We start from the raw sequence: 23,840 nt of genomic DNA, 5'->3' as shown, positions 1-23,840 counted from the left end.
AAAAAAAAAAAAAAAAAATCACTAAGTCCTGGGCATGGAAAAAAATGCTGTGAAAGTCTCTTAAAGCAAAAATACATCTCCAGCCATTGAAAAAGATAGAAACAAAACATAGATTCAGAAGTACGGTATTTTGATTGCAGGAATTTAGGAAGTGTGGAAAATACGGAAGTGAGATGAAATAAGAACTAAATCTAATTATCCTGTTTTATTTGTCCATATCCAGAAATTAGATGTTGGTGGACTCCCAGAGAAAGTTCAGTTTCCCACAGATGACTCAGGGCTTGGTTTTATGTAGCAGCAGATCATACATCGGAGCCGTGTGTCTATGTTGGTGTTCACGGCTGAGGGACGCTTTGGAACCATAAAGCCGTCCAGTTCTTGAACCACTTTAAAATAAATTAAATAATAGAAAATGTCTTCACCAACTCGCCCAACTCTATTGACATTGTTTTGGAATTCTTAAAGTGTTTCGTGTAAAAAAAAAAAAAAACAAACTCTTGTGAAAGCTTAATGTGGTGCTTCTAATAGTTACTAGTTTTTTTGTTTGTTTGTTTTTTTCTGTTAAAGTGTCCAGGGACCATGATTGCCTGTGAAATCCAAAGAATTTCAAGGGGCTATACACTCCGAACGTAAACTTAAGAAAATCACCACGTTAAGAAGAAACTGACTTGTTTTTTCCTCTCCAAAATCTGTGTTAAGTTGAATTTATGGAGATTTCAGGAGCGTTGATATCCTGCATAGAGGAGGACATACGAGGCCGCTTTACTTATCTGCCATTAACAAGGGGATTAACCTGTGATACACACCCCCTCACACGGCAGAACCTGGATGGGGGTCTTTGCAAAAGACAGCTACCGTAAAAATGTTGGATTTAAACCATCACATGTAATTGAAGAAAAGAAAGAATGTAAAGAAATTTCACATGTACTAAAAAACACAAAAGTGCTGAGTGCACTAAGCTAGCTTCTGAAGTTCCTTTGATATAGTTTAGAAAGAGGCTTGTGGGGTCCACCCATGACCCCTCCCTCCAGGACCGCAGGGCCTTCCAGAGTCCGTTGGGTTCACTCCCTTGATAAGGTATCTGCAGGCAGAACTTAGGAAAGTCAGGCTACTGCTCTCCCTTGCACTTCAGGGAAAGTGCAGAAAGGGCAAGTTATCCCACAAATCCCTGGAGGGACGCCCAATATCTTTGTGGAAACATCTGTAGGCACTGCTCTTCCAAGCAGATAAGACATTCTCATGCATGTCTCTTCTGTACTCCTTCAGCCCACTCTGAATGGGTACATTTGGAAATGATTGAAAACATACCATGAACTCGTTTCTGATCTGGGTGTCTCTGAGCTGAGGCATCACTCCTTTGAACAAATGCCTAAGAGACGGCTCGGGCGCAGTGGGTAAATGGGACGGGCACTGCTCGTGTACATTATGCAACATCTATCTATGGGAGCCAGATGAGAAGGCAGACTAGGATCATAAGAGGAGATATTTCTTGGAAATACTGACTTCATAAAGAGTACGTGAAGGGAATGTCACAGGCAGGACAACCAATTTTTCACTTCAGAAGCCTGATGTCAACCAGCCTTAATTGAATCAAGACCCTCCGGGACTCCGGATGTTTCTATGAATGAGCACATCTTATCATGAGCAATAGACCTGTTTTAAACATTGTAAAAGATCCCTTAAGTAAAGACTTTCATGTCACTTCAAGGCATGAGAAGGGCTGAGAATGTGTCCGACGCTGGTTTTCCCGGTGGGACATATGGCACCCGTCCCTTACTGCTCCCTGTCAGCCTAGCGCCTCAGAAACATCAGTAAATTGACTGAGATTCAGGAGAAGAGAAGAAAGGGTATCGAAATATAATATTACTGGCTATGTCCCAGAAATGCCACATCAAAACCATACATGAAGACAGCTCTCCAGCTATGAAATCAATCTTCCTTCACCTTATTTCTTTTAATCCTCAAACTCAGAGATCATTATGAAAATTCTGTTTCAATATTCAATAGCAATGTTAATCACCTCCATTGACTCATCAGGTAATTTTCAAATTTCCAGTAAAGCAATGGATAATTCTTACACACGCTTAGCTCTGAAAAGCTATTATAGTGTTTCAGTCTGATTAACGTTGTAAAACAGTGGTTAAATGAGCAGTTAATTTTCTTCTGCATCTGCCAGCTACCTATTCTCCAACCTACTTGATATTAACAAAAACGTGGAAGGTGGATCTCAGTTAAACGTGAACACATTTTCCCACATCCAAACTCAGAAGAAAGCGCATCTTACGCTTCTGCTGCAGTCTCCAAAGGCAGCCGCAAGATTAGAGTTCTGACTGCAGACACAACTGAGTGCAGTGTGTTCCCTTTCCTGTTCTCTTCATAATCACTGCAACATGAATAGCTGTCAGTGGGATGTAGTCGGACAATCAAATGACAGTAATCACAGGAATGTAAACAAATCAAGGAAAACGGGTGGGAATGGAAAGCGAGGCTGTGGATACTTTCCTTCAGGGAGTTCACGCACTCTCTGAGTATCAGTTGACTTGATCATCAGGTCATCAAAAGTAAAAGCCTGTGGCTCACTAAAGCCTCAGAAAATGTCTCAGGTCACAGACTGATAGGTTGAGTGGTGGAAATCTAGCAAAATATAAATGGATCAACCCTAAATTTCCATGATTTTCCTTTCAGCAAACTTCTTACCAGCTTTCTTCTGTGCAGTGCTAAAATGAGTACCGTCTTTCCATGGCTGACTGAATTATTCTATTCCAAAGAAAACTGGTTGTTAATCAGAATGAAAATAAGAGGGGGCATGCCAGTTCATCGAGTATCAAGATGATCTTTGCTAAAGTGGAAGAAATCACTTATTGCTATTTTCATGGAGCTAACCAAAGAAGCATGTGGATGATTATGAAAGAATTGAGTGTATCCAAGAAAAGTAACAACCAAACACTTTGCCGGAAACCTCAGGAAAGTTCTGAGACATGAGCGTGCATAACCTGCAGACTCTACTTCCCACTTCTGCCTGTCTGCGGCAAAAGTCTGTGTCCCTTTCAGAGACCCTCTGGCTTTCTTCAATCCCCCAGCCACAGCAACAAAGTGCATTTGGTCTCCCGGGACTTCAGATTTCATTGTATTTTGATGGAAATGGGATATTGCAGAGTAGGTAGCTTGTGTCTAAGAAACTGTGCAACGAAATAAAATTTTAAAGTGTACTATATCCTAACACTTTTTAAATTTAATTTTTATTTTATAGTGGGGTATAGTTGATTTACAATGTTGTGTCCGTTTCAGGTGTGCAGCAAAGTGGTTCGGTTATGCATATACATACGTGCACACCACTGTACATAAAACAGATAATCCACAAGGACCTACCGTATAGCACAGGGAACTCTACTCGATACTCTCTAATAACCTATACGGGGGAAAAGAATCTGTAAAATGCTTTAAACTTATAGTACAAACTGAGGAAAATGGTGTAGAATAAAAGTCAGAGAATGTAGATGAAGATCACTCCCATTAAAACCAGCAAAAAGGGAGAGATGGATGATGCAAACAATAATCAAAGACCAATCATTATAATTGTCTCTGTCTTGCAGCTGAGCAAAATGAACTGGATCCATGGAATTGTCACGAATCCATAATCAAATTAGCATCTTTGCCCTTGGAGAGCACATTGTGTGACCTTACAGTTCTTCATTCCCAAAGTCTGAAGCCATGTCTCTGCTTAGATGAAGCACAGACCTGGCCCTTGCAGAATCCTGAAATATGCTGTCTGAATGTGCATCGGCTATCAGAGACTCAACCTGAAAGCCACAGAGCCATCTAGAATAACCAAACACTTTCACCTGTCTCTAACCAAACCATTTCCAAATATCTAAGGTTTGGTTTTAATTTTCCAGCACAACCAGGCAAGACCACTGGCATTGAAAATTTCTGGTCTCTCCACAGCACGATGAATGGTGCCGCATCCTCATTTCAGTCGGGATGCATTATTAATCACCTTCTTGCTTTTACGGATGTCTCCTGTAATATATATTCTCCAAAAAAAAAAAAAAAAAAAAAAAAATCCAATACAAATAAAGAATGGGGAGAGGTAAGCAGGTGTCAGAGGAAAAAAGAGCAACTAGAATGCCATGTTTGAGTGATCAATAAATTTGATCTGACAGCAAGATGTTCATCAGTTGCTATAAAGGAACTCACAGCAGTCACTGGGACTCTTAGGGGACTTCTGATTTTCTGTAATTACACTCCTCCCAGCTAGTGTTACACTTCTACCTGGTGGGGCCACTCTCGATGATTCCTGTAGGATGAGAGGTCTGATTCTCAAACTACAGCAGCCCACTTCAGAGATGTTTTTGGTTTCTAGCATCAAAATAACTGAAAATTACCCAGTATCAATGGCAGCTCATGTTATTTGTGTCCCTCTGTCTCTGTTCCTGCCCCCATCCCTTCTTACCAGGTACCAACATACCTTTCAGAAAGCATAGTCTGAAATGTCTCATTAAAGTGCCTTTTCCCCCTATTTCAATCTTAACTGTATACGAGATCAATGCACTCTCGTGATGGGCGTGTATTTAAGAAGATCTCATGTAAATCAGAGCCTTTACCTTCATTTAGCTCTTTCATCCTGTTCATCACATTCATGCAAATAACATGAACGCAGTCATCATTATATCCTAGCACTGGGCAAGTCACCAGAGAGACAGAAACGGAAACAAGATACCACTGGCCTCCAAGAGCTTACAATAGATGTCATTTATAAGCATGTCTATTCAAGAGAAACCTTAAAGGAATGTAACTAGTTTACCTCCATCTGTGTCGACATATCTCCTAATGTATAATCAGACACAACGGTTTATTACGGAAGGACTGACAGAGTCAAACGATAACTCAGTCTTAACCCACACCCGACATCACGTGTCCCATCTGCCCACAAAGTGAGTAGAGGTTCTCCAATTATTGTATCTCATGCCATGTAACATCTAGCGGCAAAATTCCAAGTTTAAAGTCAAACAGACTGCGTTTGGATCCGGATTTTGCACCTTCGTTTCACCCGGGCTATAGGCATATTCTCTTTACAAGAAGCCATCTGTACGTCAGTGTGCTTCACCGTCTGATTCTAAACTCTCAAGCAAACAAAATTCATTTTCTCCCCGTTCATATTTGATGCTCAAACAAACTGAAGAATCTTGAGTCTCAAGAAGCACACCGTGACCTGTGACCTCCGTGGCTCTGCTTCTGCTGCTGTCCTCCCCTGCCTGGAACACCCTTCCACTCGCCCATTCCTGGCTAATTCTGACTCATCACTTCAAGACAATGCCCAGGCGTCACTTCCACCAGAGGCTTTCTTTAATTCTGTAGACCTATTTTAATACCCTTCGTCTGTTCTTTTGCAGTCAGTACCAAGTCTTTCTTCATTGCCGTGAAATGATGACTAGACTGATTTTTATCACCTTTTTTGCCTTCTCAGTGCCTAGCGTGTAAGAAGTACTCAGAATCCATCAGCTTATTAACTCTCAATCAAGAGATTACAGCATGTGTTATCCCTATACATTTCTAACATAAAGGCAAGATAATCAGCCTAGGATCAGTACAGGCTGAATATTTCGGGTCACTGTCTCAATGACAGAGATAACATTGGTCCGAGCCAATTATATACCCAACCAGCCGGCCTGATGGAGAAGTAAGTGTGGCCTCGATGCAGACGTAGATACTCCAAAGAGCCCTACATGGTGCCACGTGAAGAATAAACCTCTGACTAGACAGTAGACGATACAATTTCCCCAAGGATAAACTGTATTATCATGCTAACCAGAGTCATCCGAAACACAGCAAAGACTAAAACTGCTCATAAAGGCATAATGGAGAACCTATCTAACTAATTCAGAACTAAAAGCAATCTGTTTGCATTACAAGTTCATCAATTCTTAGAGACAGTGCAAATGTTTGATTCCATAAATGAAGACCCTCAGGCCAAGAGGAGATACGCCTTACTGAAAACTACATACCTTTTAAAGGAATTCAACTTTGCTTCACAGGGCAAGCATTCTACAGTATCAAAGTGTGGGCTTGGTCATCAGCTATAGCTTCTCCATTTCGGTGGTCCTTATGTTTGCCTGCACATCAAGATGAAATGGGGAGCTTTTTAAAAATACATATCTGGGGAGATCCCTAGACCATATCCCAGACCTATGAGATCAACATTTCAGGAGCCTGGATACTTATATAATATTGCTACCATAAGTCAGCATCAGGACCAGTACTGGGTGGCTCTCTTCTACCTGAAACAGATTTTGAGACACAACCCCCATCCCAAAAAAATACCTTAAAGTATTAAATATGAAAAATAGAACATGAACAAGAAACAAAGTCAGAAAGATCTGCCAAAATGGTAACAATGGGAAATACGAAATTAATAAATTGACACATTTTGTAGGGCCAAAAATAAGCATTCACGTGTTAATGAAGAGCTTGTTCATATGAACGCAGTGAGGAACCTCAGGAGTAAGCTCTCAAAGGTGCTGTAACATACAGGAAGTTACATCAGTACTTGGGTGATACTTTGTCTCAGCTCACAAGCACAACAGAGTATGAAATAAGCCACAGGGCTTATTTTTCCACTTTGTACAGAAGAAGCAGGATTACTGGCATGCTAAAGTTTGCTTTCCATTCTCAGTTAATATTCACCAAACCTACTACAAACAAGTTCATCTTTTAGAAAATTTTCAACATGTCAAAAAAATCTTAAAAAACGGAAACTTCACTCATACAGTCATTCCCCCAAATTAACAAAATTATATTCATTTCAGCATAAAATGCGATGAAGCATCTGTCATGCCAGCACATTCCACTTCTTAGGCTTAATATGATCGTGCTTGTTTACAGTCCTTGCTGTTACAATCATTAACACGATTCAGGCATGTTCTAACATCCGGAGCAGTGTCTGAAACTTCCCTAGGCGGTCACAGACCAGCTACAGTTCACTCATGGCTGAGTCAGGAGCTCTGGCAGCAAGTGTGGTCAATTTCCTGAGCAGTAGAAGTCTACACTGCTTGTCAACACTTCTTTTGCGAATTCAATCTAAGATGTCGATTGGTGACCGAGTTTCTCTTCTCTTTCGTTAGGCCAATGAAAAAGAGATTGCAGGATCTGTCTGTTTCAGACAGAAATCAGTTGATGCCTTGCAGAGACTCTTCTGACCTTATCTTACTGAATTCATAGTGCCCACAGTTTGTCAGGCTGAGTTAAAAGAAACTAATTGACAAGATATTAAGATGCTGACCATCAATCAGAACAAGCAACCAAAAATTCTGAGTGTCTACTTTTACTGCTCAGCTAGATCTGCCATAAGGAAATACGACAGACTGGGTAACTTAACAGAAGTTTATTTTCTCACAGTTCTGGAGTCTGGAAGTCTGAGATCTGAGTGCCAGTATAATCGGATTCTGATGAGAGTTCTCTTCCTGGCTTGCAGATGGCTGCTTTCTTGCTGGGGGCAGTTGCAGGGGAGGGTGCTCTGGTGTCTTTTCTTGTAAGGGCACTAATCCCATCATTAGGGCCCCACCTTTATGACCTCATCTAATCCTAATGGCCTCATCTCCAAATGCCAATCACACTGGGGGTTAGGGCTACGACAGATGAATTTGGGGCGGCATATGTTCAGCGCGTGACACTTCCGTATGTCAAGAAAGTCACCCAAATCTAGACAGGTTCCTGGGCAGGAAGATTCTAGCTACTACTACTCAGTGGACAGTCAGGTAAAGGTTCGTATTTCATGGTTCTTGACAAGTCAAGCCATGCTGCTGAGGAAGGCAGCATCCATTTGACCGGCAGGTGCCAAGCAGAGCGATATACCGCAACTGAAAAGATTTTAAACATGCCTCTCGTTGCCTTGGCTTGCTAATTATTATTACTTCAGAGAAAAGGAAACCCCAGAGGGATCAGGTGAGAGAAGCAGAAAAATAGATCTTTCTCCTGTCGTTTTCTATAATAGGCATTAGCAGAGAATATCATATAAAAGAAAACCTTCCAAAGAACATGGTTAAGCCAATACTAGGAATTCAATAATGAATTTAGGCCTTGAATAAATGCATAAGCAAAGATTAAGAATGTTTTAGTGGCTAATAACAGGTCCTGAAGCAAGAAATGGGTATTGTACAAGACCAAGTTGACCATCAGAGTAGATTCCAAAAATCGAGAGGAAAATTTCAGTCCCAACCTGAACTATCTCTATAACTACACAGGCTAAGAATTATCTCTACATTTGGGGGCGGGGGGGGGGGGGGGGGGGGGGGGGGGGGGGGGGGGGGGGAGGGGGAGGGGTCCTAGAGTCGCCTGCGCGGGCGGCGGGCTGGGAACTGGAGGGGCGAGGAGCCGGGGGAGGAACCGCGGGTGCGGAAGGGGGAGGGGAGGCCGGGAAATCGGGGCCTGGTTGGGGTTGGGGTCCAAGCGGGCTGAGGTCTAGGGGGCGGGGCGAGGCGGGGCGAGGCGGGGGCGGGGGACCCCTCCGGCTCCCGTACGGCAGGCTGCCTTGGAGTCGGCCTGGGAGGGTTCTTAGGGGTCACTAGGAACAGTGAACGCCCTGCATTTTAGGAAGGAGAGAGCAAACAGGGATGAAGTCTCCCAAGGTCGCGAGTGCAGCTGGAGGCGACGCCTCTCGTCGGCCTGCGCCTCCCACCCAAGGGGGGGAGGAGGAGGAACTGAAGACCCGTACTAGAAAACCAATTTTAGTACCAGAACTTTCTTGAGGAATTCGAGAATATTTCTCAAATATAAACTTGTATACTAAGCTATATATAGTTCCCATTACAAACACTGTGGTTGGCTAATCTCAACACATTCTTTTTCATCCTGATAGAAAGTCCTGAGTTAAAATTTCTTACACCTGAAAATTTGAATACCTAGATCTGGTGGACCCTTTCTACTAGAGTCAATATTCAGGTCCCCAGAGTGGGCAAACCAAAGGAGGCAAACCTCTTTATAATTTTTTAGCCAAGCATATTTCTAAATGTGATAACCACTACTCAAAATAATAATGCTAACAGTAATGACGAAAGAAAGAGTAAAGAAGAAAAAACACTAACAATTTTAATAGAAAGCAATAATTAGAACGACAAACCTTCAGATGCACAAGATGTCAGTGGCCAATCAGAGAGAGATGTCTGGAATCTTACTACACACTGCAGTAGCTAGCGTGTGGAGACAGAATACTACAGAGGCTCCCAAACATTCTCAGTTCGCAACACTCTCAGCGTCTCAGGAACTGTTTCATGACGCGCTGAGGCCAAAAGAAATACCTAAAAATTCAATTTATTGAGTAGTTAGTTAAAATGACTTGGATATGGTAATCTACATGATATCTAAGAGAGGATTCTCTAGGAAAATTAAAATAACCCCATCAGTTACCTATAATAGCCCAGAGTGTGTCAGCACACAGTCTGAGAATCACAGGTATATTCTATTGGTTCATTCAGATTTTTGAGCCACACTACATAGATTGAACCCTGGTTCCATTACTTTATTCCACATGCAACTTGTGCAATTTATACTTAGCCTTTTTATGCTTTACTCAATCATAAAATGAATCAGATAATAACACTTACTTTCTAGTGTTGTCATTATGAGTATTCAGTTAAGGTAATCTATGTACAGAGAAGTGGCTGATTCTAAGCTCAATAAATGTGAGCTATTTTCATGAATATCAAGCAGAATACATCATATAATATTCCCTTTCCTATGACTGCAATAAATCTAGAGAAAACTAAATGTAGGAGTGGGTACAAGTTTTTACTTCTCACTCCTCTGTAAGAAGCTGGAGTTACATGTTTCTGAAGAGAAACTTATCAAGCGGTCCCATGGGTACTTTCTCCCAGGACACAGCAGAAACAGAACCAGGCCCTTGTTTTAATTAAGGCTTCGTCATGCAACTCGCCAGACTTTCCAAGAAAATACTGTCTCTATATCTTTAGTGTCTAATTAAATACAAAAAGAAATGCAAGAAGTTAGCCAAGCTTTTGACTGTAGACATGAAGAGTTTCCAGCTCACTCAGTGGACTGGCACTTCACTCCTGCACATTTATCAACAGGAAAAGGTAGTGGGATTATGATGACTTTTTTTAGAAAGAAATTGCTGAGAAAGGAAAACAGTCCATGTAATGAGCTTTTACAGATCTGTATCTATCTAGTTCACTACCTTTATTTTGCTTTGCTGAACCACTTACCTGGTCTTTAGTTGAAGGATATAGTCTTACAAGAGGATACGAAGCATAAGAATGCCAAAGTTTGTCCACTGTCCTTCTCAGTGTTTTATACTAACATGATCTATTGCCTAGACATTTCTAGCTATTGTAACGATTATCTCTTTGAGCTTTAGCAACTGGTTTACAATCTTGCTCTTCTTAACAAGAGCCTGTAACATTTGGGGTAACCCCAGTACCCAAGTTAGCAACTATGGCAGATGCATTATTCACTCACCATGTTTCCCTATGGGCAAAATGTACTTCCACACCACTGATTTGGGATTAGGCCACATGCCACTTGCTTTGGCCACTGAATCGTTAGTGACTAGGGTTCCCGGCATATAGGCTGAACCTTTAATCAGCTTCTACTGTGATTCTGCTGCTTTGCTCTCGTCCCCCAGCATCAGAACAGCATATCCTAAATGGGGCTGCTTGGTGGGCTTGGACATGCAGCCGAGCCCAGCAGAACCAGGTCACAGCCAACGTCATCCTGACGCGAGCAAAAGAGGTTTGCATCTTTATACACCTCTGAGAGATCGAGGTTGTTTGCTACCACAGCAAGAATCGACTAACACCCCGAGCTATCAACACGCTCCTCGAAAACCGTTTTCGTCTCCTCCCCACGTATGACGTTCGCCTCTACCATCCAAGACCGCATTCTCCACGTAACCGGTATCCCCGATTTCTCGACTTCTGAGATTTTAATCTCCAGGATTTCACTCCCTTTAGGGCCTTTCTCACTTAGGACATTCGAAGGGTTATAAGAGCTCTGAGCCAGAAGTGGGGTAAAGATCAAGATATGTAAAAAAAAAATCACAAAATCAACCCCCGGCCTTGGAACACAGAGGAGCTCTTATAGGAAAGCCACCATAAAAGTCACAGGAAAATGGCGCCTAGAATCCCAGTCAGTCATGAGTAACTATCCAGTCCATCCTCGTGTCATATGAAATGTCTCCCAGGATGAGGAGACAGGTTTCTATCCAGCTGGTCAGGTTCCAAAAGCAGGAGTGGTTTCAGTAACATATGGTTTCACCCCTTCAGGTGTCTGGCATAACAGAGCTAAGAGACAATATCATCTCTTACCCTGAACCTCTTTTGAGACGTTACTTAATATTGGATTTCCCTCCTTCCATAACGTAACTCGTTTATTTATTCTCTTACTCCCAGCTGCTATGTTCCCTTCTCTCCACTTGCCCCCAATCTTTTCCACCTTTGGGAGGGACGCTGGGCTCAGCCCCTGTGCTGGACTAGACAGCAGGCAGCAATACTGTCCTAGCAAGCTCCTCCCCCTCGGTCCACCCCTGTCCACACAGAGTGGGTGACAGAGCTTACAGAGGTTCACCTAGTGGGCGACTTTTACCCCAGGCAACACAGATGAATTCACCGCTAATCCCTATTTGGCAGATGGGATGAAGACACTTCCTACCCCATCAGGCCCTCAGGAAGGGTGATATAAAGGTTAAAAACAGCTACTGTTCCTTGCTTCGGAGTCATCGCTCCTTCCAGCCCTTGTCGTTGCAGCGCTGATCCTGTGGCCACGGCAGCAAGCAGGGGGGATGTTGAAAAGCGGAGGCGACGTGGGAAGGAAGCAGAGCAGCCCCTTCCTCACCTGCTCTTCCCAGATCCACCAGGAAAAGAAGAGGCATCTGTCCAGTGGGGATGGACACTCCTTGAGCCCCACCCGTGCTCATGCTGAGTGTGAGCACACACGCGCGAAGGCGTGTAAGCCAGCCCTTCATGCTTGTATCTCCCCTTGTTTGGACAACAATGTTTAACTGCCAGGTCCAGGTCTGAGGAGGGTATCCCTGTGCCCATGCTCGGACATTATCGGCTGCGTCAACTACACACTGGCACTTGCCATCTGCCTCCACGAGGATTAAATCAGGAGCTGCTGCAGCCGCTGACCTTCAACATCCCCCTGAAAGGAGCTCAGGGTGGAGACCAGGAATGAGGCACTCTGTGCTCCGGGAGAAACTGGCAGAACAGGCCTTCAGAGAGCTGGATACTTTCAGGAGAAGATTTTAGGAGGCCAGTTCTCGCATCTCCTCGTATCTAGAAAAGCACTGGAATCCTTCACGGTGACGTCTGCTCCTCGTGACCGGCAGCCAGGCTCTGCCAGCACGCGTGCTCGACTGAGCCTACCCCCTCCCTTCACTAACATCCCGATGTAACACTGACCTCCCCTACCTCTCTGGAGCAGTTTCTTAGGACTATCTGAAATACTGTCTCCCCGGCTACAGTCCCCGTTTAGCCCCCAATAAAACTGAACTCACATCTCTCACATTGTGCATTTTTCTTCAGTCGACAGCTATATAGTGGGTTCCCTGGTCTGAAGAAGGGATGCTGAGCCATCCACATGGATACATTATGTTCTGCTCCAGTTGTTTTGCGGCACACGGAGCACTGCATCGACTGCTGGGGAAGCAAAGTCCAGTCTAGAGCCGGTGCCTCTTCCTCTCAGGACCCACTTGGAGCCCCTCGGGGCTCTCTGCATCGGTCTCCCTGGCCAGCTGTGCTCAGGGTCTTCCCACCATGGAATGCACTGCACAGCCACCTGCAATCTCTCTCTGTCTTGCTGGCAGACAGAACAGCTCCTATTAGCATTTTGTGCCTCAGAAGGAACAAGAGGAATATGTCTAGATTCAGCCCGCCTTTGCATTGCTGCAGACTCTTGATATCCACTTAATTCATGGATCTGGGGGGCCAGCCACCTTAAGCAAGCACATGGCGACAGCTGCTCATTGTTTCCGATCACCTTCCAAAACTGGAAGGGGGTTCTCCTGATGGGCATTGTCACATTCTAATTTAGGGCAGCCCTCGAATTCCCATAGGGCCGTGCCCCATACAGGCATCCTTTCAATAGGCCAGGTTTCCAGTTGCTGTCTGTCTGACCTCATGGCCAGGCCACTGGCTACTACTGCTCATGAGCTGGTGAAAACCCAAAGAGAGGGGCTCTTACCACTGTTCAATCCTCGCATCAGTGCCAGGAAAACAGTGTGCAATTCGGCCCACCAGGATGTTCTGTGTTTGCCTTCTCCCAATCCAGCAGCTCCTCCCACAGTTCCAGAGTCAGTCCTAGAGAAAAAGAGGCTTCCTGCTAGGGATTATTCCTCCTCACATTCCCCAGGGAGCATGATCCTGTAAGAAATCATTTCCATTTGCTTATGGAACTCTTTTGGGTATTGCCACCCTCATTCGACAGCATGTCTCTGACATCACCCAAGACAATGTGGGCATTTCAGGTTTGAAGATCATTTTATGTCAGTCTTAGCAGTAGCTTCCATCAATAATGTCAGACAGCAAGGTAGTAAATGTCCCTCAAATGGGAATGCTCTGGTGCAGAGGACCGGAAGTCCTCGATGGGAGGTGATCGCAGGTTCTTACCATAAGCCCCGGTCTAGAGGGCCATCACACGTGATCTGTCTCCACCAGCACTCCAATTTCTAGTCTACACTGTGTGGGCTCAGGCAATCTTACTGGTTCCCATTAAGCATGTCCAATTAATGTCACCCGAAGGGCAGATTTATAGCCTTCTGCTTTACAGTACTAGGTGGGGAAACGTTCTCCAGCCAGACACAGTCTCCATCCCCATCACACAAATAGGTAAAAGAGAGGAAACCACATTACAGAAAGCCTGTTCACACATACCAATTCTCCTACAAACTTCTACCTTAATTCCACCAACCCTTACATTCCTAACTGCGGCCCTTCCTTAAGATTTCATCAACACATCTTGGTTTTACAATATTGAGGAAGTGTTCCCCAGGCAGACGTAAAATCGATTCGCAAACAACATGACACCACTTCTTTATGTAATATCTGCCTAAACATCTCAGCTTTCATAATCCTATCCACGCTTTCATTCTAACACTCTCTCAGTCTAACTGCAGCAGAGTCCAGCCTCCACCGATGGGTTCTGGTACCACAGTTCATGGGATTTCCTGTATTAAGGACTCCTGGAAACTTCTCTTCTCCACCCTCAGACCATTTCACCCATCTTGCGCAAAAGACTTTGGGTCCCCAGAGCGGGGTCGAGCCGAGGGACCCTGGCACTTTTGTCCATCTTTAACTTGATTAAACTGCCTGACCCTTTGCCCCAGGCGGTGGCTGGTCAGATTTCTCACAGCAATCTCTACCTTCCAGCTTGTCTGGAGCCCTTTTACATTTGGGCACCAGCAGGGTGTCGCTTTGGCCCACCCAACCTTTGGTGCTATAATAAAACTTTGTGTTAACCCCGTCAACGTTCATTTTACTCATCTCATTCCTTAATGACCATCTAAAAACGTCCACCCCCATGGGATGAGTCCCATGGCACTTCCCTCTCTTGTTTCCTCTTTTTTCACTCCTATCAACACTCACTTTATTTACCTTATTTCTGAAGAACCCTTTTAAAACTGCTACCTTGTTGGAAGAGGCCTTTGACTGTCCCCTCTGCCTCTTCCCAAACTTTTGTTAATAAACCTATTGTTTTTATTAGCGTAAGACCCACGACGGGGAAGCTGAGAGAGCAAACTGGATAAGGCTTCCCAGACTGTTTTTCAGTTTTGCAACCATAAGGTACACAGGGCGCCCGTGTGAAAGGAGCCCCCTTAAACACAGTGTTTACCGTGACCTGGGAAATGAGTGTATCCACTGGGTGAATATCCCGGTCCTCATAAAGCCGGTCCCACGTGGCTTGTGTATGAAACACATCAGCTTCTTCCGTTGGGGTTTTCCACCTGGGATTTATGGGGGGACAGAAAGTCCCCCTGGTCAGGATAAACAGACCTGACAGTGGCTCTTCCCCAGTCCAGCAGGCTGGCTGTTTCCTCGGGAATAACCTCCTGTGAGTCTGGATCACGTGAAGCCATAGATGTGCCTGTCTGCTTTTTCCACGGTGAGCGGTGCATCCTGCACCAACCCAGACACGCGCTTCCCTCTGCGGCTTCAAAACCAAAGAGGCAGCACCTCAGTGAGTCACTCTCCATCTGAACTGAGATTGGAAAAGTGAGTTCGGTGTATCTAGATCCAAGTGAGGGGGGTTTTAACACACAACATGATGAATACAATGAACACGCTTGGAGGTTATATATGAAAGTGTCCAAGAGAGCAAATCCTAAGAGCTCATTACAAAGAAATTTTTTTTCTTTCTTCATGTTGCATCCGTACGAGATGATGGACGCCCGCTGAACTTTCTGCGGTCATCGTTTCATGACGTACGTAGTCAGATCATTATGCCGTACGCCTTACACTTCTACAAGGTTGTATGTCAATTACATCTCAATAAAACTGGAAAAAAATTTTTTTTAATAAAAATACACAAAGTAGTGGTTCCCATGATCCATTTTAGTATCACTCTGTCTTGCGCGTGGAACTCACGGCCCAGAATAAGCAAATTCCTCTGTTTCCTCAGCTCTGCTCCTCACCTGTTCCTCCCCCTCTTCTCCCGAGTGAACCTGGAGGTCCCGCTCCAGAGGGACACCGTCTCCTTGGTGGTCTTCGCACGAAAGGCCAATGTTTGCTCGGGGTCTGGAGGTGAAGTCATCCCGTTCTTTCTTTGATCCCCACCATCTCTTCCTCTTTGCCCTCCTTTCCCCCTTTGAAGTGAAGGCGACCAGACCATATCCCCTGCCCTTGTCGATATTAGCATCTAGGATATCCTGGCTGTGCTCTCTCTCTCTCGCTCTCTGTCATTTGTGGGATATTTTCTTCATTAATTCACTCTTCCCCTCCTCGTTCCAACTCCTGCCACCCTGGTGGGTGACTTCAGCACCACGCGAAGGGCTTTACCCAATACCCTGTCCTCTCCGTCTTTGCTCCTTTCTTCCAGCGACCCTCTCCTCAGCCCACCTCGAGCACTGCCGGAGTCGCACCCTTGGTTTTGTCATCACCAGTAACCTCACCACCTGCATCATCTTGCTTTTAAGCATCTGGCTTCCTCACTGCCACCTCACATTTTCCAAGCTTAGTTGTACTCAGCTTCTCTTGCCAGCTATTCTCTGTAGTCAGCTGAACATATAATTTGTTGACCCAACTTCTTTTTTATGATTTTCGTGATACCTTTTTGTATTAGTTTGTTAGTGCTACCATGACTACAGAGTACCACTGGGTGACTGAAACAACAGAATTTTGTTTGCTCACGTTTCTAGAGGCTACAAGTCCTAGATCAGGGTGTCAGTGGGGTCAGTTTCTCCTGAGGCCTCTCTCCTTGGCTTGTAGATGGTCGTCGGAGTTCTCCGTCTGTCTTCATGGGGTCGTCCCTCTGTGTGTGTCTGTGTCCGAATCCCCTCTACTTACAAGGACACCGGTCCTTTTGGATTAGGGCCCACTTTAACGACTTCACTTTCACTTAACTACCACTTTAGGGATCCGATCTCCAAATACAGTCACAATCTGAGGTACTGGGCATTAGGGCTTCAGTGTATGAATTTGGGGGGCACATATATATCATATGATAGCCTATATATCACTCTCTCGTCTCCACATTTTCCACCTTATCCAGCCTAGACTCCATGGTCCACTACTTTCAGCCCCTCGCGTCTTTTTCTCTCTGCCGTACTCACCTAAGAAAACCCCAGACTAGTTAAACCTGTTAAGGTTCTTTCTTTATCCCAGACTTGTGCCCATGCAGCTGCACAGAGATGGAGAAAAAGTAGGTATAGCCATGCTTTCTAGTCTTCCCTTAAATTAATAACCACCTCTCAGTGTGGGCACTAAACACGGGTTGACAATCTTATTACACATGCCTAGGGTTTTCTGAAACAACCGCTTTATACTTTCTCTCACTGCCTCAGCTTCCACTACATTTTCCTCTCACGATACTCGTTAAGTGGTAATCTTTCCTCTATTGAGAAAACAGATATATTTTGAGGACTCCCTTATAGACCCACCACAAGGCTAATGACCTACTCGTGTCTGCATGGACATTGCCTACCATCCTTCCTGCATAACAGAGGCCTCCTTCAGCCAACCCTGCCACTGCTCCCTGGATCCCACTTTCTCTGGTCTAATCGAGAATGAGGCTCCTTACAAAAAGAATGCAATCATGCCATTTGCAGCAGCATGGATGGACCTAGAGATGATCATACTAAGCGAAGTAAGTCAGACAGAGAAAGACAAATACCATATGATATCACTTATATGTGGAATCTAAAGAAATAATACAAGTGAACTTATGTACAGGACAGAAACAGACTCACAGGCATAGAAAACAAACTCACAGTTACCAAAGGGGAAAGGGGTTGGGGAGGGATAAATTAGGAGGTTGGGACTGACATATATACACTATTATTTATAAAACAGATAAACGACAAGGAACTACTACTGTACAGCACAGGGAAGTCTACTCGATACTCTGTAATAACCTATATGGGAAAAGGATCTGAAAAAGAGTGGATATATGTCTATGTATAACTGATTCACTTTGCTGTACACCTGAAACTAACACAACACTGGAAATCAACTCCAATTAAAAAATAAATAATAAAAAATAAAAATTACTCTATAAAAAATTAGAATAAAAAAAAGAATGAGGTTCCTTGATTTTAACTTACCCCTCTTGCATTATTAATTTCTTTCTCTCTACAGCATCATTCCCATCAGCATTTAAACATGCTCAGAATATTCCGTTTTAAAAAGTTTCTTCATCTTACTTCCACATCCATCCACCGACCGACATTTTCTCTCCCCTTCTAAGTAAACCTCCTGAGAAAACTGTCCACATTCTCAGAACCCATTCACTCCCCAGCCCACGTTGACCGGGCTTCTGTCTCCACCCCTCCATTCAAACTGCCCTCCCAAAGGTCACCAGTAACCTCTGTGTGGCCAAACCCAGTGGTCACTTTGCTGAGTGTGCACTGGACTCAGGCCAGAGCAGGATTTCGGCCCGCTTACGGCTCTGTTGCTGTTGCAGCGCCGTCTCCGCTTGGCTCGGGGCCCCACTCTCCCGGCTTTCCTCCTCGCCCGTGGCTGCTGCGGCTTAGCCTCCCTGACTGGCTCCCTGACTCGGCGCAGCCGGCGGACCTGTGAGTGCTCCAGAGATGAATCCCCATCCCGCTGCTTTTCTCTTTCCGTACTTTCTTCCTAAGTTACATCTCCAGCTCCAGGCCTTTAACAGTTCCCATAAGGCTGATGGCTTCCAAATTCATTTCTCTACTACTTACAGTTGTCCTAAGCTCCAATTTCAGATCTCCAACAGCTTAACGTATATCTACAATTGTGTCTAAGAGGCACTTCAAGCGTAACATGATTTACGCAGAATTCTGTATATATAACCCCACCCCTCACGAGCTCCGTCTTCCTTAACTCTCCCTGGGATTTACTGAAATATACTCTGACTGACTGCCCTGCTCTCACCAGCCCCCAAACCTCCCACAGCGCACAGAATGATCCTTTTAAACTCATTATCCTACCACACCACTTTTTTTTTTTTTTTTTTTTTTGCCTAAAACCCTCCAGCAGCTTCCCAATGCAGTAAGACCTTAGTCTTAACACCTTATCCTGGCTTCAATGTCTCACATGAATGGCCCTGACATGCATCTCACTCTTACTAACCTGACGCTCTCTCCATGAGTCCACAGAGTTCCAGACGTTCTGGCTTTCCTTCCGTCCTTTGAAATGACAAGATCTTTTCTACCTCAAGAGCTTTGCACCCTTCTCTCCCCCTGCTTGTAATGTGCTGCTCCAGATCTTTATACACCAGGACACATGTTGACATTCAGACCTCAGCTCAGATATTCCCTCATCATTGATATCCTCCTGGTCGCTCCACCTAAATGAGACCACCATGTTTTAGAGCATCACTCCATATTATTTTTGCCATAACACACAATCTCAATTGATTATTCATCTGTTTGCTTATTTATGATCTGTTTCTTGCTCCTGAAAATGTAAACTCTACAAGACAAAGTTGTGTTTTTACCCCTGAAATCCCCTGTGCTTAGGTCAATACCCACCATAATGTAGGCACCTCTATAAATGCTCGTTGAACAAAGGAATAAATGAGTGAGTTCTGATTCTGGGGATTCACGGTAATAAGATGATCAGACGACAAGTGTTCGTCCGAGTGCTCTTCAAATAGCAAAGAACTGGAAACAATCGTAAGGACCACAAGAGTAACTAACAGTGTCACGTCCACGTAACAGAATAAATAAAATAATAAAACCAAGAATCAAGTAGTACATCCATATTTACGGACTTGGAGAAGTATGAACTAGATATTGCTGAATAAAAAAGTGTCTTTTCTCAATGGAGAAAAGACAGTCTCTTCAAAAGTGGGTATTGGCACAAAAACAGACACATAGATCAATGGAAGAGAATAGGCAGCCCAGAGATAAACCTATACACTAATGATCAATTAATCTATGACAAAGGAGGCAAGAAGATACAATGGAGAAAAGACAGTCTCTTCAATAAGTGGTGCTGGGAAAACTGAACAGCTACATGTAAAAGAATGAAATTAGAACATTCTCTAATAACATATACAAAAATAAACTCAAGGGACTTCCCTGGTGGCACAGTGGTTAAGAATCTGCCTGCCAATGCAGGGGACAAGGGTTCGAGCCCCGGTTCAGGAAGATCCCACACGCTGCGGAGCAACTAAGCCCGTGCACCACACCTACTGAGCCTGCGCTCTAGAGCCCGCGAGCTGCAACTACTGAGCCCGCGTGCCTAGAGCCCATGCTCTGCAACAAGAGAAGCCACCGCAGTGAGAAGCCCATGCACTGCAACGAAGACCCAATGCAGCCAAAAATAAATAAGTAAATTAAAAGATAAATAAATAAATAAACTCAAAATGGATTAAAAACCTACATGTAAGACCAGACACTATATAACTCCTAGAGGAAAACACAGGCAGAATACTCTTTCACATAAACCACAGCAACATTTTTTTGGGATCCATCTCCTAAAGAAAATAAAAGCAAAAATAAACAAATGGGACCTAATTAAACTTAAAAGCTTTTGCACAGCAAAGGAAACCAGTGACAAAACCAAAAGACCTACTAAGTGGGAGAAAATATTTCCAAATGATATGACCGATAAGGGGTTAATATCCAACGTATATAAACAACTCAGACAACTCAACATCAAAAAAACAAACCACCTGATTTAAAAACGGGCAGAAGAACTGAATAGACATTTTTCCAAAAACGACATACAGGTGGCTAACACGCACATGAAAAGATGTTCAACACTGCTAATTACTAGAGAAATGTAACTCAAAACTGCAATGAGGTATCACCTCACACCTGTCAGAATGAGTATCGTCAAAATGTCTACAAGTAACAAAGGTTGGCAAGGTTGTGGAGAAAAGGGAACCCTTGAATACTGTTGGTGAGAATGTAAGTCGGTGCAGCTCCTTTGGAAAACAGTATGCAGGTTCCTTAAAAAAAACTAAACATAGAACTGCCATATGATCCAGCAATTCTACTCCTAGGTATATACCTGGAAAAAAGGAAAACACTAATTGGAAAAGATGCATGCACCCCAATGTTCACAGCAGCACTGTTTACAACAGTCAAGATGTGGAAGCAACCCAGGTGTCCATCAACAGACGAATGGATCAAAAAGATGTGGTATAAACACAAAGTGGAATATTACTCAGCCATAAAAAAAAAAACCTAATGAAATTCTGCTATTTGCAGCAATGTGGATGGACCTAGAGAATATTATGCTAAGTGAAGTAAATCAGACAGAGAAAGACAAATGCTGTATGATATCACTTATATGTGGAATCTAAAAAATAAAACAAACAAATGTCTATAGCAAAACAGAAACAAACTCACAGATACAGAGGACTAACTAGTGCCTACCAGTGGGGAGAGGGGAAGTGGGAGGGGCAAGATAGGGGTAGGGAAATACTATGGGATTATATGAAAACACGTGTGTGAAATTTTTGAGAACTGTAAACCATTATAGAATTTAAAGAATCATTCATTCAATTAAAAACAAAGTTGGATAAACAAAGCCCAAAGTGTGCAGCCATTTATGTAAAATTATGTACACACAATATTATATATAAACTAAATATTTATACACACACACATGCAGTTAGATGTCTAGAATTATATCTGGCAACATTAACAGTGGTTATCTCTGAGAAATCTGGAGTCATTTTTACTTTCTTCCTATACTTTTCTGGATCATTTGAATTTTTTATCTGAGCATTTGTTATGTTCATAATCAGAAAAAATAAAAACTAAAATGTCTACTCCTAGTCTTTGGCTTTTTAGATAGACAATACTAGGATCTTTCCAAGTGATTTCTGAGGGGGAAAAAAAGCAGTTTTTTTTCAGTACGCTGATTCAATGCACTGATTCTCTATTTCAATTTCATTTATTTTTCCCCTCTCTTGTTTTTCTTATTGTTATTGGGAGTGTGGAAACATTGTCAGCATTGCAGAAAAATGAAATAAAATAAATCCAAAAAATATCATTAGGCTAAGCTTTTCGAAGTGCATTTTAATGTAGCATCAAGCATGTTCCCATTTTTATTACTGATTATAATGTTCAGCAGCGTGTGACACAACAATTCAGACTTTTTGGCAGACGGAGCCCAGTTTCCATTTCTTTTAGTACAAGATGTAGGGTGTGGAAACTTTCTACTTCCTTGGAAACTCTTCTGAAAACCGGTTTTCACTCAATTCAGCCTCTAAGTGTTTAAGAGGTGACTGAATTTCTGAAAGTGGTCTGACTGTTTTAGTGCCGCTGGCAACCACTGCAACTTTTGCACTGTGTGAAAGGGGGAACAATCCATATTATTAAACATTTGCCCTAGATCTCTTTCCCATTTCCTATTTTTTCACTGAGGCCAAAATGTCAAGATAATTTTCCTATGGAGACATTTAAACTTGGCATCAAAAATTATTTATTTAAATAACTACATCTCTGCAGAATAATGGTAATAATAATAATAAAACTGAGAAGGCAGCTCCAAAGACAAGAGAGACGTAAATTCCGTGCAAGTTCTTCTTTCTGCTTGTTGGTTCAGTTTTGTTTTTAAAACCACTATACTACCCAACAGGATACCCATTTCTATTCAACTGCCTGAGTGAGAGTCAACAAGAGACCTGAATTACATACATTTTTCTTTTTCATGGAAGAAAACAAAAATGCCACCTTTAATTAACTCCTTAATAGGGTAAGATATATTATCATAAATTTCTTGAAATGGAAATAGCTTCTGTCTGCTTCAATTAGTCAGCAGTAGGTTGGCTTCCTAGGACAAAACCCTAAAAACAGGCAGCTTTTATGTCTGATCTGGTTGTAGCACTTAGCTTTTGTGGACTAGCAAGGTAGTGTCAGGACCTCCAGGGAGTCCTTTTGCATTCTCTGCTAATGAAAGTCAAGAGGACGCTAGCCTTGGATTTGGAGGCGGAGGTGGGCGGGTAACTAACTCTGTTTCCAGAGTGAGGAGGGGGGAGGGTAGATTACAGTGAATGATCCAAATCATTCTACATACTTTGGTGACTCTTCAGAGATCGAACGTGGGCTTCCTAAAGCCCCTGTGAGTTTATTTCTTTAATGCCAGCAACTCACCAATTTCCACGGTGTCGGTGATCAAGTTATCACTGATGAGCTGAACTTCTAAATCCTCAGCTCCATACCTCACTACATCCCTACACCGGGTCCACACCGGTAAATGCCTTCCTGCAAACTCAGCATGTCATTCACCACGTTGCAAGTTGATCCTATGCTGTCCTTCGAAGATCTGCTCCTTTTCCTGAGTTCCCTATGCTGATTGATAGCATCACTCAATATCCTTCCAAGCTGGTGTCTAAATTTGAGACTTAAAAGTCACAGTTAACTCTCCCCTTTTCTTCAGCTTTACAGATTGTCTTCAAGACCTGTGAATTCCACAGGGGCCACATCTCTGAAATACCTCTGGTAATATTCCTACCTTTCTAATCTAAGTGTCGCTTGTACAGTCAAGCACCTGTTATCTCTTGTCTGGACCTCCAACTGGCAAACTATGGGCCATAGACTAAACCCCACCCACTGCCTGTCTTCGTAAGTCAAGTTTTACTGGATTGTCTAAGGCTGCTTTTGGACTACAAAGTCAGAGTGGTTACAGCAGACATCGTATGATCCGCGAAGCCAAAAATACTTACTATCTGGCCCTTTACAGAAAATTTTATAACCCCTGGTCTAGACCATAGCAACAGCCTCCTAACAGTTTACATTACTTATACACTAACTAGAGAAGAAGAAATAGACAGTTAGGCAAAGGAAAGGAAAGAAACACAAACACTTCACTCCTCAATAATAAACACTCTAAATCATTCTATGCTTTTTCTGGGCATATGCTTTTATATTATTTCTTATAATAATTGAATTTTATTATACATACTATTTTTGATAAATTGAGTCTTTCTTGGCGGCAATTTTAAATAAAATTTTTCCTTTTATAAACTTTCATGGTTATGTACTATTAAATATTACAAAGATATTTTTTTCTTGTTTTAAGGTTGATACATATTTTCAAATTGTCTCAATTTCAATTTTCGAGTTGCCTCTGGATAGGTTATACATTTACATTCCCGTCAGGATTGGGCTTATAAGCTAAACCAAGCTATAACTTCTCCAATTATAACCACATACTGGCATCCTTTTTTTTTTTTTTTTTTTT

The sequence above is a fragment of the Lipotes vexillifer genome, unplaced genomic scaffold, assembly GCF_000442215.2.
Source record: "Lipotes vexillifer unplaced genomic scaffold, Lipotes_vexillifer_v1.1 scaffold1538, whole genome shotgun sequence".
Classification (NCBI taxonomy): domain Eukaryota; kingdom Metazoa; phylum Chordata; class Mammalia; order Artiodactyla; family Lipotidae; genus Lipotes; species Lipotes vexillifer.
Note: the sequence above shows the minus strand (reverse complement) of the source record.